Genomic DNA, 468 nt, shown 5'->3' with positions numbered 1-468 from the left:
CATAAATGGCACTTGAAAAAATCAAAAAGATACCTGAGAGACAATAAAATAACATTTTAAATATCTGACACATGTGTAAGTTTTTTAGGTAAGAGTAAGAAGGGGTATGAACACTAAAAAGTGTTTGCTAATAAGGACATCATGTTTCCTACAACTTTAATACTTGGTGGAATGCTTTCATTTGCTACAACATACCGAAGCCTGAACTTAAAGGTCAGTAGAAAGGTGAAGGCAACTGACTCAATGGCAAAACATTCATCAAAGACATGGAGGGCGGACGTAGATCCCTGCCTGCCAATTCCATAGTCATGTTTAGGTAGCAATAAAAATGACAAATGGTTATTGATTACAAAAACAAGGCACAGATTGAGGCCTGAATGGCTAGTAATTTGAAGTATGTAGACAATGTGACGCTCATCCTCAGTAAAGAGCATGGGCTGCACATTTTTATGGAGGAACGATGACAAG

Source organism: Pogona vitticeps, chromosome 3, assembly GCF_051106095.1.
Source record: "Pogona vitticeps strain Pit_001003342236 chromosome 3, PviZW2.1, whole genome shotgun sequence".
Classification (NCBI taxonomy): Eukaryota; Metazoa; Chordata; class Lepidosauria; order Squamata; family Agamidae; genus Pogona; species Pogona vitticeps.
The sequence above is the reverse complement of the archived record's forward strand: the minus strand, read 5'-3'. Positions refer to the sequence as shown.